Genomic DNA, 19097 nt, shown 5'->3' with positions numbered 1-19097 from the left:
AGAGAAGAGTCTACACGAGCGGTAGGTATTATTTTATGTCATTCTTTACAGGAGCAGTCGGCGCATCAAACAAGTAAGAAGAATACCGCATCGGATGCCTTAAAAGGGCACAGGATACAGACGTGAGAATTGGTATTTGGAATCTCCTTTAAAATAGAGAAACGCGCATTTTATGGTGAAAATAAACTTGGGGGTGAGGGGATGAAAAGGAATTGAATTCCTTTTATGATGACACACATCTCAAAAACTGAGGATGTTACAGTTGTGATAACTGGTATTTAGAAGCTCATTTATAAATTAACACGTACTGTTTGTTTCCGGATAATTCACTTAAGGAGGGAGGGTGAAATGAGTGAAAAAATTGAATTCCTTCTATGTGGATACTTATATCTGAAAAACGGATTGTTACAGACGTGAAAATTGGTGCTTGGAATCTGCTTTAAAAATAAAGGAACACGTCTTTTGTTTACGGAAATCCACTTACGGGGGGAAGAATTGAAATATTCGTTGAATTATTTGTATGAGTATACTTATATCTCTAAAAGCTAGAGATATTACAGACGTGAAACTTGGTATTTGGAATCTCCTTTAAAAATAAACACTTTTTTGTTTTTGGAAAATCGACTTGAGGGCGGAGGGGTGAAAATAAGTAAAGAAGCAGTTGATTTCTGTTTGGAGGACCCTTACATCTCAGAAACTGAGCATGTTACAGACGTGATAGTTGGTATTTTGAATCTTCTTTAAAAATAAAGAAACACATATTTTTTTGTTTTCGGAAAGTCCACTTAAAGGGAGAGGGAGTGGAGAAAAGGGAAAAAGAAGTTTAATTCATTTTATGAGGATATTTGTATCTCAAAAACTTAAGATGTTACAGACGTGAAATTTGGTAACTTACTGTATTTTGAATATCCTTTAAAAATAAAACACGTACATTTTTTGTTTTCGGAAAATCCACTTAAGGGGTTGGAAAGAATTGAAAAATTAGGTGAATTTTGAAAATGAGTACCGGTATATCTACAGTATATGTCAAAAACTTAACATGTTACAGGCATGAAACTTGGTATTTGGAAAGTCCTTAAAAAATACAGGAACATGTATTTTTGCTTTAGGAAAAGGCACTTAACGGGGGAGGGGGTGAAAAGAAGTGAAAAAGTGAATAATTTTTAATGAGGATGCTTATACACTGACTGACAGAGCAAATGCAACACCGAGAAGGATTGGTCAGAACTTTATGCCAATTGCAGGGTAGACTGACGTCACTGAGGTATGCTCATGATGTGAAATGCGCCGCTGTGCTGCGCACGTAGCGAACGATAAATGGGACACGGCGTTGGCGAATGGCCCACTTCGTACCGTGATTTCTCAGCCGACAGTCATTGTAGAACGTGTTGTCGTGTGCCACAGGACACGTGTACAGCTATGAATGCCAGGCCGCCGTCAACGGAGGCATTTCCAGCAGACAGACGACTTTACGAGGGGTATGGTGATCGGGCTGAGAAGGGCAGGTTGGTCGCTTCGTCAAATCGCAGCCGATACCCATAGGGATGTGTCCACGGTGCAGCACCTGTGGCGAAGATGGTTGGCGCAGGGACATGTGGCACGTGGCACGTGCGAGGGGTCCAGGCACAGCCCGAGTGACGTCAGCACGCGAGGATCGGCGCATCCGCCGCCAAGCGGTGGCAGCCCCGCACGCCACGTCAACCGCCATTCTTCAGCATGTGCAAGACACCCTGGCTGTTCCAATATCGACCAGAACAATTTCCCGTCGATTGGTTGAAGGAGGCCTGCACTCCCGGCGTCCGCTCAAAAGACTACCATTGACTCCACAGCATAGACGTGCACGCCCGGCAGGGTGCCGGGTTAGAGCGACTTGGATGAGGGAATGGCGGAACGTCGTGTTCTCCGATGAGTCACGCTTCTGTTCTGTCAGTGATAGTCACCGCAGACGAGTGTGGCGTCGGCGTGGAGAAAGGTCAAATCCGGCAGTAACTGTGGAGCGCCCTACCGCTAGACAACGCGGCATCATGGTTTGGGGCGCTATTGCGTATGATTCCACGTCACCTCTAGTGCGTATTCAAGGCACGTTAAATGCCCACCGCTACGTGCAGCATGTGCTGCGGCCGGTGGCACTCCCGTACCTTCAGGGGCTGCCCAATGCTCTGTTTCAGCAGGATAATGCCCGCCCACACACTGCTCGCATCTCCCAACAGGCTCTACGAGGTGTACAGATGCTTCCGTGGCCAGCGTACTCTCCGGATCTCTCACCAATCGAACACGTGTGGGATCTCATTGGACGCCGTTTGCAAACTCTGCCCCAGCCTCGTACGGACGACCAACTGTGGCAAATGGTTGACAGAGAATGGAGAACCATCCCTCAGGACACCAACCGCACTCTTATTTACTCTGTACCTCGACGTGTTTCTGCGTGCATCGCCGCTCGCGGTGGTCCTACATCCTACTGAGTCGATGCCGTGCGCATTGTGTAACCTGCATATCGGTTTGAAATAAACATCAATTATTCATCCGTGCCGTCTCTGTTTTTTTCCCAACTTCCATCCCTTTCGAACCACTCCTCCTTGGTGTTGCATTGTCACTGTCAGTCAGTGTATCTCACAAACTGATTATGTTACTGACGCGAAAATTAGTATTTGGAATCTCCTTTAAAAGTACAGGAACGTGTATTTCTTTTTGTTTTCGGAAAATGAGAAGGACTGATAACGGGGTTGAATTCATTTATGGGGATTCTTATAGTCTATATCAAAAACTGAAAATGTTACGACGTGGAGATTAATACACTGACTGACAGAGCAAATGCAACACCAAGAAGGAGTGGTTCGAAAGGGATGAAAGTTGGGGAAAAAACAGAGACGGCACGGACGAATAATTGATGTTTATTTCAAACCGATATGCAGGTTACACAATGCGCACGGCATCGACTCAGTAGGATGTAGGACCACAGCGAGCGGCGATGCACGCAGAAACACGTCGAGGTACAGAGTCAATAAGAGTGCGGATGGTGTCCTGAGGGATGGTTCTCCATTCTCTGTCAACCATTTGCCACAGTTGGTCGTCCGTACGAGGCTGGGGCAGAGTTTGCAAACGGCGTCCAATGAGATCCCACACGTGTTCGATTGGTGAGAGATCCGGAGAGTACGCTGGCCACGGAAGCATCTGTACACCTCGTAGAGCCTGTTGGGAGATGCGAGCAGTGTGTGGGCGGGCATTATCCTGCTGAAACAGAGCATTGGGCAGCCCCTGAAGGTACGGGAGTGCCACCGGCCGCAGCAAATGCAGCACATGCTGCACGTAGCGGTGGGCATTTAACGTGCCTTGAATACGCACTAGAGGTGACGTGGAATCATACGCAATAGCACCCCAAACCATGATGCCGCGTTGTCTAGCGGTAGGGCGCTCCACAGTTACTGCCGGATTTGACCTTTCTCCACGCCGACGCCACACTCGTCTGCGGTGACTATCACTGACAGAACAGAAGCGTGACTCATCGGAGAACACGACGTTCCGCTATTCCCTCATCCAAGTCGCTCTAGCCCGGCACCATGCCAGGCGTGCACGTCTATGCTGTGGAGTCAATGGTAGTCTTCTGAGCGGACGCCGGGAGTGCAGGCCTCCTTCAACCAATCGACGGGAAATTGTTCTGGTCGATATTGGAACAGCCAGGGTGTCTTGCACATGCTGAAGAATGGCGGTTGACGTGGCGTGCGGGGCTGCCACAGCTTGGCGGCGGATGCGCCGATCCTCGCGTGCTGACGTCACTCGGGCTGCGCCTGGACCCCTCGCACGTACCACATGTCCCTGTGCCAACCATCTTCGCCACAGGCGCTGCACCGTGGACACATCCCTATGGGTATCGGCTGCGATTTGACGAAGCGACCAACCTGCCTTTCTCAGCCCGATCACCATACCCCTCGTAAAGTCGTCTGTCTGCTGGAAATGCCTCCGTTGACGGCGGCCTGGCATTCTTAGCTATACACGTGTCCTGTGGCACACGACAACACGTTCTACAATGACTGTCGGCTGAGAAATCACGGTACGAAGTGGGCCATTCGCCAACGCCGTGTCCCATTTATCGTTCGCTACGTGCGCAGCACAGCGGCGCATTTCACATCATGAGCATACCTCAGTGACGTCAGTCTACCCTGCAATTGGCATAAAGTTCTGACCACTCCTTCTTGGTGTTGCATTTGCTCTGTCAGTCAGTGTATTTTCAATCTTCTTTAAAAATAAACATTTCTTTTTCGATTTGAGAGAAGACTGTTTCTCATATGTACACTACTATGTTGCATGGTCATCTTAGCCCCGAAAGGCAATAACACAAACGGGCTTTACAAAGAGTTTCCGGGGTAAATGAAACTCAACTTGTCGGTAAATTTTGTACTTAAGGGATTTTCAGATCATGTCCTATTGAAGTAGCGAGGAACGATTACTTTTATTATTTTACGAAATCCACGCATGCGAAGCCGCGGGTAACTGCTAGTTAACATATAAGGAACATTGCCAAAACTGAAAACAAATAATAGCTGCTAGAAACATCATTCTACACAAGTTGAGGAGCACAACCAAAACCAATTGGAACATCAGCTTTAGCTCTGTGCTACTCTGCAGGAGGATGTGCCACCCCGGTTTGGTACAGGTCAGCCCATACGAAGCAGGTCGACATCGCTCTCAACGAAAGTTGCAGGATTATTACTGGATGCTTGAAACCTGCACCCATTGAGAAGATCCGACTTTTAGCTGGTATTGCTCCCGATGAGATTCGTAGGGAGGTAGCACCTAACAAAGAAAGGCTCCAGTCATCTACTTCAGAAGCACATCCTCTCTATGGATTACACCCAGCCACACAGAGTCTAAAATCTAGAAAAAGTTTTCGCCGCACATCAGTGAAGCTAGAGGGGGAAGGCAGAGAACGCTACGATCAAAACATGGAAAGGAAGAATTAACCACCTTTCCAACTGGATAGAACCGAAGGAAAATCTTCCATGTCGACACCAGGAAAAGTGGACAATCTGGAAAGCCCTTAACAGACTCCGTACAGAAGTCAGAAGAACAAAAGTAAATTTGCGGAAGTGGGGTTTCTCAAGCGATTCATCACTTTGTGATTGCGGAAAGCAGCAGACGATGCAACATTTGTCGGTGTGTTTTATGTCCTTCAACGTGCAGTACGAAAGACGTGATTGCAGCCTCCTCCAACGCTATTGACATCGCTCAATACTGGGCAAGAATCATCTAGCTCTCGAATTGCTGCTTTATCTGCGATTGTTTGTAAAACAGATCTGTATATTTGTATAGTAGGAATGTAGATATCATGTTTCTGAAATATCTGTATGGAAATTTGGTATTTTTGACAAGAATAAAGAAGAAAGAAAGACCTTTGATGGTGATATTTGAGGATCCAACTAGCATCTGGGACGATGACGCCACCTGCGCTAAATGTTTGAAACGAGGTATTTATTTACTCGTTTTTCATTATCATTCACTTATATTCTGATAGTAGAAACTGGAGATATGGTGACGTAAATAAAGACGGAAATATTGCCGGCATGTTGTAGTACCCATACGTATGGCGTATGAACATGATGAATTAGTAACAGAGAACGTCTGTAGCACATTAAGAAATGCCATAAGAATGTCAAAAAAATTAGTGTTTATGGAGAAACAATTTAAGTAAATTAAAATATAATATAATACAATACAAAATACTGGCAGGCAAAGACCCGTAAATCCACACCCTGAAACATAAGTGGAATTGTATTTTTCCGTGTGTGGATTCTACAAAATTAGTCAAAATACAGGAGTTTATAACTTTTCTTAAATTATAAGTAAATGCAGCTCACCTCCATTGGGGGTGCGCCTGTAAAGAGTTGCACCACCTCGGTATGAGGACACGAGTTTACATTTACATTATAAGTAATGTTGGCAGAATTGTGTGTTCCTGCCAAATACTGTTCACGCTTTTACTATGTATTTCTCGGTGTATGGCAGCATTATTGTTAGCGTTATTGGAAAATATTACATGTTCTTTTCAACAGAGCCATCAGCTGAATATCTGAGAGAGAGGATGTCTACGTTAGTAATGTATACCACCTCACGAAGCTTCGTTTCAGAGGGTTCCGGGTTCGATTTCAGACTGAGTCAGGGATTTTAGCCGCGTATGGTTAATTCTTTTGGTTGGAGGACTGCACACTGAACTCTATATACACACGAAACACCACATTACCAACAACCTCTGAATACCCTGTACATCCCTCCTTATAGATTTCGCATTATGAAGGGCATCCGGCCGTAGAATAGTGAAAATCCACATCTCCTAAACAATTCGCACCCTAGACCCCACTAGGGTTTGGGAAAAGTGAAAGAATAAGAATAAGAAGACATTCCTTTTCCCGGCCTTCTCCCAGTTATTTGGCATCGGCAATATATATTATTTAAGCCCAGTCTTACGGTCGGATGTCTTACGTAACAGCAACCCTACGTGGAGGGATGTATTCACGAATGCTTGTTTCTAAGGTGGATGAAAGTGTGATATGTTGTATGTAAATGAAGGCACGTATTAAGACGATCACAGACACCTAATCCTCAAACTAGACGAATTAAACAGACGTGACTAAAATCCCTGGTCCAGCCCGGTGGGTAATTGAAACATGGTCCCCATGAACTACATGTCAGTTCGCTGGCCATTCAGCCATGGAGCCAGGTACGTCATACGTGGAAGTATGACGACTTCAATATTTACGTTCTACAGTTACGCAGATCAAAGATTTCACGATGGAAGTAAGGGAAATAATACAGTAGTCTAGCATCTGAGAACCGGATATCCGTGAGATCTGAATAACGTGATGAGGTCCAGGTATTTCTCAATGATCGCTAAGATAGGCCTACGGATTTATAGAAGACTCATGCCAATGTGGTAGTGAAAACTTGACCTTATCTGATCGAATAGTGAACCTCTTAATAGCATGGGAGAGGAAGATATTTTGAATAATACGAGGGTTGATGTGCCTCCGTGGCTCAGGCGGAAGCGCGCCGGCCTCTCACCGCTGGGTTCCGTGGTTCAAATCCCGGTCACTCCATGTGAGATTTGTGCTGGACAAAACGGAGGCGGTACAGGTTTCTCTCCGGTACTCCGGTTTTCCCTGTCATAATTCATTCCAGCAACACTCTCCATTATCATTTCACTTCATCTGCCATTCATTAATCATTGCCCCAGAGGAGTCCGACAGGCTTCGGCAGCCGGCACAATTCCCATCCTCGCCGCTAGAAGGGGGCTTCATTCATTCCATTCCTGACCCGGTCGAATGACTGGAAACAGGCTGTGGATTTTCATTTTCATTTTTCACGAGGGTTGATACAGAAGTACGAAAAGTGTAATAACGCCGAACATATAATGTATACATTTAAAAGGACGTTACCTAAACTTCGTAATATTGCCGGTTGATGGGGTATGTGTGCACCAATTAGGCCGTGATCGCGCTCCCTATGTCAGTTTTCTGACAACACCCATGGGAAATGGAAGTAACAAAAGTCGATCAACGTTCGTACATCTTAGTCTGTGTGACTTCGATCTTCTTGTGAAAGTGAAGCAGGCAATGCGCGGGGAACCTTTCGCCATCAAACAAGGTATCGTACTAGGATTTCGACATGAGGTAGAGCACATGGACGAATCTCGTGCAGCCGATGGTGTTTTCCGTCTTCCTCACCGTTGGCAACTAGTCATACGCAATCTAGAAGGCTACTTTAAAGGGCGTTAACCAGCGTGTAAGATACGTACAAATGATTGTACAACAGGTTGTACGAATATAAGACAAATAAAACAATGATTTCAAAATACCAGGTTTGTCCTTGTACCTTACCCGAGATTGCCGCATCCCTACCCCATGTTATGTCACCCCTGAAAAGTCCTTGTCATACATTTTTAAATGTACCTATACATTTTCTGTGCTACAGCTTTTTCGAGAGAAAACCAAAATTGCCCTGACTTCTGAATCAAACCTTGTATATGACAAAGATGCTGATATGCGATTGCAGTAGAATGGACAAGTATGGACTCCCAAGAGTCGCACTAGATTCTAAGTTAAAGGGTAAGAGAAATCTTGGCAGGCCAAAGCTGAAATGACTGGGTAATGTCCAGGATTATTTCTGAAAGCAGAAATGAATGGATGAAGAAAGAGTCCATGATTTGTAGGAATGAATGGCTCTTGCCGGTTCGAACCAACCATTGTTTTAGAATTACTGGAGACAAACATCGAAATCTTCTTCGCTCGTGTGAGAACAGATGGGGACTACGAGAACGTGAAGGGGTAAGGTAGCTGAGAGTGGGTGGAGTGGGGTTAAGTGATCTGCGCGGTGCTGCCTGCTAAAAGAAACAAATTGTTTTCAAGCATAATTGCGAACATTGTACAAGAACCAGCTCCACATCTAAATAGTTATTGATGTACTTTATCGCGGTTTTTGATGCTAACGTTAAATGAAGAGGCTATCAGTTACGTTCCCAATTTCTGGCGACTAACCCAAATTGCTGTATAATATTTTACACCTTAGAAGGGAGAAGGCAAAGAGGCGACTGCATTATATATAGTAGCAGAGAACAAGATTGGAGCACTGCTTAGTATTCAAGTGAGCTAGCTTCATTAGCATTGCCAGCAGGACCCAACGGCGCCCAGAGAGGGGTTCAGGAGCAACACTTTCTTGTGGGAGGGGCAACAATGCCGCGACTTTCTTACCTCGCCGGGCGGCTCTACTCGGCCTAAACGCCTGCGGTCAGGTGCCCGTGTTTCGGGCTGGAGCAGGGGACGAGCAAGTGGAGAAGGAGGAGGAGGAGGTGAGTTTCGTGTGGAAATCGATGGATGGGAGTCTGTGCATGTGCACAGAATTAATACCCCGACCTTACTACTGTACATAATAACACCGCTCCGGAGGGGCATGCTCAATATCTTAAAGGAAGGTGATATAGCGTTAAGGCGGGGCTCGACAACCTTGAGAGATGGGCCCTGTTACAACTTGCACTTATTTTTACCAATACTGATGTAATTAAATGTCTGCTTTACTGAAATACGGACTGACTCTCCGCTGCCGTGACCGCCCACACCGAGTTCGCAATGTGGTCGGGCAGGACGTGATCTGGGGCGCAGAATGGGGAGGGGGATGAGAGGAGAGCAGCCTATTTACAGGCGCTCCGTAATGTTCTAAGATGCAGATCAATCTTGCTGAACGGTCCAAGTCGTTCATTCCAATTTGTCTTCCTGTAAAGTTAAAAACTGCTTGCCTCGAGTGTATGGGTAGTGTAGTGGAGTCGCAGGTCTTTTACGCGGAGGCCTCGGTTTCGATTTCCGGGTCGCTCAACAAATCTATCCAGATTTAAGGGTTGAAACGAGAGAGAGTGTAGTAAGATGTATTTTTCTGGCTATTTAACAATGGACTGAAATAGGTTGATTTTCGGTGACATTGGGATAGGAACGGTGAGATCTAAAATGAGAATGGTCATCAGCGTAATCTATATATCTATCTATATATATATATATATATATATATATATATATATAATTAGAATGTGTATCACAATATTGTGAGAAAACCTCAATAATAACGCCTATGTATTTTACATTAAAAGAAAGTTCTCCATCTCAGGATTACTTGAAAAATATTATTTATTACGTTAAGTCCCTTATCTGCATAAAAGAGGCATTTATTCGAATAATGCGATGCTTAGGTCGTTGTAGTTAACTGTATTCGCCGGTAGATGACAATGGAAGTTGTCTATGCAGATCTTTCCATGTTCGTCTGATAGTTGACACTCTGAAATCAAGTTATGACCAGAATGTTATTTCTTGATCCATCTTGGTTCTAATGAGCGACAAACACGACATTTCTCTGCGAAAATGGTAAATGGACGTTTTAATTCGTGTTGCCACAATGGTTTGGTATATTTTTCCACAACCTGAAGTAAACGACGTGCTTAAAGGTATTGTGCAACATAATTATTTCATGAACCATGTAAGGCAGTATAACGGAATTCCTTTGCATCCTTCTCTGCTAGCCAGTCACATTCGAGGATTAGATCCATTCAGGGGACGATTCATAGGTACATTTCAGATTTGCTGACTACCGAAATTCGCCGAGCATTATACGGCCTCGTTGTGAAAATTTTATAAATTCCCAAGGTTCAACAATTTTATATCTATATATACTGGCAGTTACCCGTGGCTTCGCTCGCATATATTTCGTAATTGCATAAAGGTAATCGTTCCTGGTACTGTACTAAGACATTCTTTGAAAATCTCTAAAGTATAAAAACTCACTGAAAAATTGAGTTTCAATTACCCCAGAAACTCTTTGCAAACCACGTTTGTGGTATTGCCTTTTGGGGCTATGATAACCATGCGGCAAGAGTACATGCGAGATACAGCCTCCTCTCCAGTGGAAAAATAAAATAAAAATAATACACGTTTCTTTATTTTTAAAGGAGATTCCAAATACTTATGTCCACGTCTGTAACATCTTCACTTTTTGAGATACAAGTAGCCCATAAAAATAATTCAACCCAATTATCAGTCCTTTCCCAACCCCACCCCCATCTAAGTAGATTTTCCGAAAACAAAAATATACGTGTTTCTTTCCTTTTAAATGAGATTCAAAATACCAGTTTTCATGTCTGTAACATCTTCAGAATTTGAGATATAAGTATCCTCATAAAAAATAATTCAACTTCTTTCACTTCTTTTCACCCCCCCCCCCTCCCACGTGACTTTTCCAAAAACAAAAAATACATGTTCCTGTATTTTTAAAGTTCTTTCCCAATACCATGTTTCTTTTCTGTAACATGTTAAGTTTTTAACATATACTGAAGATATACCGGTACTCATTTTAAAAATTCACCCGCTCTTTCAATTCTATTCAACCCCGTAAGTGGATTTTCCAAAACTAAAAAATACCTGTTTTTCGGAGATTCCAAATACCAGTTTTCACGTCTGTAATATCTTCAGTGTTTGAGATATAAGCCTATATGTATCCTCATGAACATAATTCATTTCTTTCTTTACTTATTTTCTTCCCCCTCCCCCTTATGTGCCGAAAACCAAAAATACGGCAATGCCAAATACCAATTTTCCCGTTGTAACATCTTTAAATTTTATATATGAGTATCCTCATACAAATAATTCAACTAATTTTTCAATTATTTTACCCCCCTTAAACGGATTTTCGAAAACAAAAGAAGACATGTTTCTTTACTTTTAAAGAAGATTTCAAGTACAAATTTTCACGTCTGTAACATCCTTCCATTGTTTTAGATACAGGCCTAAGTATCATCATACAAATAATTCTACTTTTCTTTAAGTCGCACCGACACAGATAGGTCTTATGGCGACGATGGGACAGGAAAGGCCTAGGAATGGGAAAGAAGCGGCCGTGGCCTTAATTAAGGTACAGCCCCAGCATTTGCCTGGTGTGAAAATGGGAAACCACAGAAAAACATCTTCAGGGCTGCCGACAGTGGGATTCGAACCCACTATCTCCCGGGTGCGTACAAATAATTCAACCTACTTTTAAATACTTTTACCCCCCCCCAGTAAGTGGCTTTTACGAAAACAAAAGAATACGCGTTTATTTTAAAGTAGATTCCAAATACTAATTTTCACGTCTGTAACATCTTTACTTCTTGAGATATAAGTATCCTCATAAAAATTCAACACAGTTTTCAGTCGTTTTTACAACCACGTTTAAGTGTTTATTTCCGAAAACAAAAAATACGCGTTACTTTATTTTAAAAGGAGGTTAAAAATGCCAATGTTCACGTCTGTAATACGTGAAGCGTTTTAAAAAAATATCGCCATTAACACATACCCGTAAGTATATTTTAAGGAAATGAATTATGCGTGTTCCTATACACATGCTGGAGATTCCAAATACCAGTTTTCATGTTTGTAACATTCTACGTTTTTGAGATATACTGTATATATACACATTTTAGAAAATCATCCCCTTTTTCACTCCTGTTCACTCCGCATTAAGTAGATTTTCCAAGAACAAAAAAATACGTGCTTCTTTATTTTTGAAGGTAATTCCAAATACCAATTTTCATTATTGTAACTTTTTCAGTTTTTGATATATAAATATTTATCATAAAAGGTATTCAATCCATTTTTCACCCTTTTGCACCTCTCTTAAGAACATTTCTCGAAAACATAAATACGTGTTTCTATATTTTTGAAGGAGATTCCATATACTAATTTTTACGTCTTTAAACTGTACAGTTCTCAGATATAGATACACTCATTTTAACAATTCAGCCCCATTTTCACCCCGTTAGCGAAGGAGTATCCGAAAATCCTCCCTTAGTGAGCACCTACATTGTAATATAAATGTATCCCCGAAAATTCCATTCCTTTATGTTCAGTATTTTTTTTTTTTTTTTTTTTTTGCTATTTGCTTTACGTTGCACCGACACAGGTATGTCTTATGGGGACGATGGGATAGGAATGGACTAGGAATTGGAAGGAAGCGGCCGTGGCCTTAATTAAGGTACACTCCCGGCATTTGCCTGGTGTGAAAATGGGAAACCACGGAAAACCATCTTCAGGGCCGCCGACAGTGGGGCTCGAACCCACTATCTCCCGATTACTGGATACTGGCCGCACTTAAGCGACTACAGCTATCGAGCTCGGTGTCCAGAAGTTTGGATCGGCGATGATGAACTGTCGGTCAGGACATATTTTATATAACTTATATAGTCACAACGTAAGTGTAAGGCAAATAAATGTCCTGCGGAGTTTGGTATATTTTCTGCTACTTTTCTCCCGCTTCCTTTATCGTCGGTTTAATTTTTTGTATTCGTTCACAGCTATTGCTGCGACAGGCCAATATAGTTAAGATTTCTTTTTACGTCGCATCGACACATATAGGTTTTATGTCGACGATGGTATAGGAAAGGGCTAGAAGTTGGAATAAAACGGCGGTGGTCTTAATTAAGGTACAGCCCCAGTATTTGCCTGGTGTTAAAAAGAGGAGACCACGGAAAACCATCTTCGGGGTTGCCGACAGTGGGTTTCGAACCCACTATATCCCAGTTAATATTTAAAGAGGAAACCACAGAAAATTATCGTTGGGGTCAATTTTCCAAAAGCAAACTTACGAATGCATGATACGTACTGTGTAGCAACTCTCTCTGTGTTTCAATTAGACCTTAGCTTCGCACAACGGTAGGCGTGCTTCCAATAAATGAAATTCACGAAATTGAAGGTCACATCTTAGTGATAGAGTACGCATGTGAAACTGGGGGAACGTAGATCATACAGCATTCATCCATCCATACACACACATTCAATGCCGGGCTGAGTGACTCAGACAGTAGAGCGCTGGCTTCTTGAGCCTCAGATTCGTGGGTTCCACCACGGCTCATTTGGGCGGTATTTGAAGGTACCACATAGTTAACTAGCTCGGTGAACCAGAACATCAATGCATGGTGCAACGCATATCTACAGGCTGAGGGAAAGCATTTTCAACACTTACTGTGATGTCGTAAATTTTATTGTTGTTGGCCGTTTTCCTACGGGCGTACAGGAACGGTGAGACATTGCTCTTGTTTACCGGCACGTGACATCCAGGAAGGACAGCAACCCTTGCGGGACTCGCCCTGTTCATTCCAGTAAATATAGATGAAAGGTTAGAACGAGGGAGAGTGGCGTGGAGAACAGCTTCAGACCAGTCTACTGATCGACGATGATAGCAGCAACAAGAATATAAATGTGACGAAACGAGGTTATGCAGTTAAAGGTTACCTAAGTGCTTTCAGATCGAACGGAGGTCGATTCCTTTTGCTAGATACCTAGCGTCGCATCAGCATAAACAGTTTCCAGCAGCAATGCTACGGGAAAGGGCTAGGATTGAGAAGGTAGCGGCCGTCGCCTAAACTGCACAGTTCCGGCATTTCCCGCATCTACCGCCTCTTGGGCAGTGTCCTGGAGCGTAAGGCTTTGGGTCGGGGGGATGAGGACCACAACCTCGCCCAGGTTGCCTCGCCTGCTATGCTGAACAGGGGCTTTTAGCGGAATGGGAATTTTTAAAGGGATGGAGAAGGAAGAGGAATGAACCACCCGTGGCCTTAAGTTAGGTACCATCCCGGCATTTGCGTGGAGAAGTGGGAAACCACGGAGAACCACTTCGAAGATGACTGAGGTGCGAATCAAACCCCTTCTACTCGGTTGACCACCCGAGGATGAGTGGACCCCATTCCAGAACTCGTTCCACTTTTCAAATTTCGTGGCAGAGTCGGGAATCGAACCCGGACCTCTGAGAGTGGCAGCTAATCACACTAGCCACTACACGCCAGATATGGCATTTGCCTGGTGTAAAAATTGGAAACTACGGAAAACCATTTTCGCGGCTCTCAGCTGTGGGATTCGAACCCACTATATCATGAATGCAAAGCTTAGAGCTAGGAGACACTAAAGGCTCGGTCAGCTTGCTCGGCGAGTGCATTTCTTAACTGAAGTTTTCAGAATCGTAGTGGGCCAAGTGCCATTCTTCCAAGTGGAGAAAATTTAGTTTGAAATTTAAGAACTAATTCGCAGAAACAGATGACAAAAAGCATAATATACGCACATTGCCGTTAAAAGTACTTTATTCGCTACAAACCAAAATATCAAAATTACCTATGGTCACAGTACTAATTAATAAGGGATAAATACCATCATTTTCCTGAAGTGGATTTGGTTCAATCTTAAAAACATGCTAGCGGGCCAAATTCACAAGATGCAATATACTTCATTTGATCTCAGCTACACCACAAGATTACCTATGAGGATGGAAGTGATACAATATACTCCCGGATCCCCTTCCTGTTCAAAGAGCTGACTAAAATGGTACCCAAACTTGCGAGTGTGGGGCGGAAGCCACGTGATCCTAGGTAAGTCAGGTCTTCATCAGGCTTCTCACGTTAGACCACAAGCAAGATTAAACCACTCGTAGGCCAAAGGTAGTAACTATAGAAGAGAATCAGTTCAGAGTTTATTGGTTGAAGAGATAATAGGACAATCTAAGGATTTATCTACCGAGCTCGATAGCTGCAGTCGCTTAAGTGAGGCCAGTATCCAGTATTCGGGAGATAGTAGGTTCGAACCCCACTGTCGGCAGGCCTGAAAATTGTTTTCCGTGGTTTCCCATTTTCACACCAGGCAAATGCTGGGGCTGTACCTTAATTAAGGCCACGGCCGCTTCCTTCCCACTCCTAGCCTTTACCTGTCCCATCGTCGCCGTGAGACCTATCTGTGTCGGTGCGACGTAAAACAACTAGCAAAAAAAAAAAAAAGGATTTATCTCAGGGCCTCTTGAGGGCGGTAGGGAGGGACGTGTGGCTGTAGAATCGTCATAAATGTCAATGTGGTTGACAATCGTAGCTCTACGATCTCCAGCAGAGTAATTAAATTGAAAGATTGTAAACAGTTATTTGACATTCTAAGAGCGGATATTTCGTTATACGATATCTGAAAGGAAAGCACACCCCCACGGCACTCTCAGACGGTTGCCCTTAAAGTGATAGGACTTAATATATATATGGCAAGCTCGGTGGGTTGTGCTGCCACCAAGGCCAAATTATTTAAGCAGAAATGTCACATTTTTCCTAAAACACTTTAAATTTGTTAAGGACATCCTGTTCCAGATCATTAAACAAATCCTAAATTTGTTACGTAACTAGAGATCACGCCAAGATTTTCACACAGCAGCTGGAAACGCTGAATGCTCGACCAGGGAGATGGCAGAATCAAAATCTAACAGCAGAAATTCAAATCTCAACTAAGTATTTGTAGTAACTATTTGTGTGAATATCCACCTTCGTAGTCGAGCGTACATTCTCTCCATGACAGTCCTGGTGAACTGTTCCGTTTGGTATGAGGAGGTTCGAATCCGGGAGTGACATTGGCTAGCCTCAATATGGGCTTTTCCCGATTTTCCCGCATATTAATTTTGGACACGGTGATATATACCCCAGGACTAAATATTAAGTTACTATAATTACACACGTTGCCACTCAAGTACAAGTACGCGCAAGGAAACTTTCTCAGAATCTAGGCTGCAGAAGAACTACCATATTGAAAAAAAATTATCGATGATGCATTCAAACTGCCTGCAGTGTAGAACGTCAGATTCTCGCATTGGGTGAACAAACCAGTCTTAACATATACTTCTGGTCGCTCAGAGAAATGTATAATAATAATAATAATAATAATAATAATAATAATAATAATAATAATAATAATAATAATAATAATAATAATAATTATAGTAGTTAGTAATTATTATTATTATTATTATTATTATTATTATTATTATTATTATTATTATTATTATTAATATTATTTGTATTATTTGCTTATCTACAGTACATTTGCAAATGTTCACTAAGATATTACACGTAACTTCCGAAATTATTGACATCTGCCAAGCACACGTTTCCTTGTCTGTTGGTGAAGATGTTAAATATTGTTATACATTGTTGCAATCCTTCCTATTTACAACATCAATAATATCCTTGCAGTAACATTATCATAATAATATTTTACATATGGTCACTTTTTCCTGGGTTGCGGGTCTTTAACACTTTGGACTAAATGACTTCCTGAAATCAACAAAAGTAGACAAATCTCTTTATGACATTCTTCATTTATGGGCTTGTATTTGAACAGCAATTTTAATTGCTATGATCCATAGTTTCACCTCCTTTTTAATTGACATGTCATTCTTAACTGTATCATTTATGAGGGCAATTTGCTCAAACATTTAAGAACTGCAACTTACAGTGCTTGAGAGCCATACCTCTCATAATAACTGCTAATCTGAAAATAGCCTATATACCTCAGTCACGTTCCACGTGTATGGTAATTTACAATTCTATATTGTGGCGTCTTTCTTTAATTCTTTCTTTCTTTCTTTCTTTCTTTCTTTCTTTCTTTCTTTCTTTCTTTCTTTAATGTTCTTTAATTACCTTATACTGTAGCCTACATATAAATGTACGGCAAATAGTTGATAGCATTTATAGCCATATATTGAATCAAAAGACAAGATATGTTCCAAAAATGGAGGAAAAAGAATGTTGATGGGACAGGGTGGATTATAAAGTGTCATGGGAAGTGAATATTGAGCAGAACACTTCTCCCGTCTCCACTAGGTTCTCCACAAATTTCGCAGTCGAATACAGGAGTGTGAAATCGACAACATCTGCCCACGCAAGCGAGATAATAGGTGTTCTGCAATGCTCTAGTGAAAAGCGGGTTGCATAAGCAAAGCACCGGGGATAAAGGGAGGAGTCGTGCTGGTTCAAATTCGCCCTGGAATGTGGGAGTTAACGTATCTTCTTTAATTATAGAATTTTGTCACTGAATAGAGTCATATACTGTATTGAACCCTTGAACTTACCGTTCCATCGTTGGTCGGCCACAGCTGCTACAGTAGAGCAATATAGAACTCTTAAATCATGGGTCGTTGCGGGAAGAAATTCGGTCACGATCTTAACCAAGCGATGGGGTTCAAAAAGAGAGCCTAACTACTTGAAATGAGGAGCAAATATGTGCTTACTAACTTTTATTAAATTCGAAACGGCACGACAACATTATTATTTTAATATAAATCCTTGAAATAAAAAAATTATAATTCATTTATTATTGAATGTTTCAAACGCAGTCACATTGCATAGCGTTGATTTATTTCTCACAATATCGAAGAGTTGCTTCGGAGAAGTAATAAATTAGTGGACAGCGAAACTGAAAAACTGAAAATGTAAAGACCTGAAAACCGGGCACCTATTACTCCAAACGAGAACTGAGAATTAATCCACAGGATCCGTGGAAAATTGACTTTCAACAAGTAGAACGCCTGATTTCCTCTCAATTAAGGTTATCCACCAGTCGAATACCTTTGCGGATACGGAACACCCGCCGAATGGACCCTTAATCGAACCAAATTGACTATCAGTTGCTTTGGATAGTTTGCGAAATATTATGGGAAAGCATGGTGTTCACTACGAGTTAATAGCATCATTCATAATTGAAATAAAATTCCATCATGTATTTGTCATTTCATGACACCCTTAAGTGATAAAATATCCCCGATGCTGAATGTGCATCACCCAAACAACTGTTCGGAAGGAACCAACAACAACATGATCCGCGAGGATCTTACGTTACGTCGTTCTGAAGGAACAAACTGCGAAATGCAGGAAACACTTATTCATCACGCATTTAGAAGAAATGCCAAACACTGAAGTTAATTAAAAAGTGGTAAATCACTTGAAAAGTATTATTATCGAACCGATTTTCAGGTTAGAAATGGTTATGTTACGCTTAATAAAATTACCAGTCCACATTGAAAAAATACCACAAACTTAAGGAATTCTTTCCTTTTAAAACAATGACTACCATTACAGATCCATCTACTTATTGTTTGTCCCAACACACTACCTATAAAGTTATCACTTAATCGAACTCAACTACGTATATAAATGAAAGAACGACAAAGATTGAAAATAAAATAATATTACTAGCTGACGAATCGAAACAACATTCGCAACTCAAGTCTCACACTAATACATTGAGTGTCAATATGCATACTATCAAAACGAAACGGACGTCAGAACGACAAAACAATTAAGTCCGTAAAATAAAATAAAATATGGAAGTCACTTAAACTCAACACGCACGGAGAATTACAGTAAAATATACCATCATCATTCAGAAGAAATCCATTGTTAGGCAACCCTCATTCGCCTTAACGGTCCCATATCTTAGGGAGCACCTCCCAGCTGTTTGGAGCTGCGCACAAGTTGGCCTCATTATTACCGATCTAACCCTCTTCATATTTCGTAGATTACTGTAGATGCTACCTTCGCCCAGGTCACTTCGCAGAAACAAAAAAAGCATCTAATCTGAGACTTGAGTATGTACAGCTGACATCCCAGACCTATCGTCGGGCTCACTTAAAATCTGTACATCCTAACACTAACCTCTATGTACACAATACCTTCCTAATTCTGTCGTCGAGCGTGAACTAGGACGTCTCATCATCAGTATACTCCAAGGATAACATGTGACGTC

Source organism: Anabrus simplex, chromosome 2 (genome assembly GCF_040414725.1).
Source record: "Anabrus simplex isolate iqAnaSimp1 chromosome 2, ASM4041472v1, whole genome shotgun sequence".
Lineage (NCBI taxonomy): Eukaryota > Metazoa > Arthropoda > Insecta > Orthoptera > Tettigoniidae > Anabrus > Anabrus simplex.
The sequence above is the reverse complement of the archived record's forward strand: the minus strand, read 5'-3'. Positions refer to the sequence as shown.